The 516-nt window shown below is 45.7% G+C and overlaps 1 protein-coding gene across 1 annotated transcript in view; it reads left to right on the top strand.

The window, feature by feature from the left end:
* Positions 1 to 516, top strand: part of CSUI_003960 (amine-terminal region of a tm vesicle-mediated sorter) — a 52,756-nt gene that overhangs the window by 4,996 nt on the left and 47,244 nt on the right. The window contains exon 5 of the mRNA XM_068064155.1: positions 38 to 272. The gene's annotated coding sequence lies outside the window, so the exon portion shown is untranslated. The remainder of the gene's footprint in view (positions 1 to 37; positions 273 to 516) is intronic.

Genomic DNA, 516 nt, shown 5'->3' with positions numbered 1-516 from the left:
AAGAAGATGAAAGGGCGAGGAGGTGGGGGGGGACAAGGAGATGAAGAAGGGGGACTCGGAAGAAGAGGAGGGATCTTGAGAAAGAATGAAGAGACATCTGATTCTTCTTCTTCTCCAAAAGCACCTCCACCCCCACCTTTGTTTCAAGGGCAAGAGCAGCATAGTCCGTTAAGGTTATCGATGACTTCAGGGGTGATCGATGCCTTCTTCAACTTCGTCAAGTTACTAGATCTTTGGTTTGTCTTCATGAAAGGCGCCACGAAGCCATTAAAGTAAGCACACATACAAAGAAAGACACACTCCCGACCACATAGATGGATGAAATCTCTTTGCTTGCGTCCGATCTCCGATATACATAGAGAGATAAAGAGATATGTGTGTATACACCTGTGTACATGTGTAGATACATATACGTAGAGGCAGATCGTCGCCGGTCGAGTATGTATGTACACCTCAACCCAAGAAGGACTTGTGGAAGTCATTTCTCTCCCGTTCTCTCTCTCTCTGTATGATGTA

Source organism: Cystoisospora suis, assembly GCF_002600585.1.
Source record: "Cystoisospora suis strain Wien I chromosome Unknown contig_1785, whole genome shotgun sequence".
NCBI lineage: Eukaryota > Apicomplexa > Conoidasida > Eucoccidiorida > Sarcocystidae > Cystoisospora > Cystoisospora suis.
Note: the sequence above shows the minus strand (reverse complement) of the source record. Positions and strands in the feature narration are given on the sequence as shown.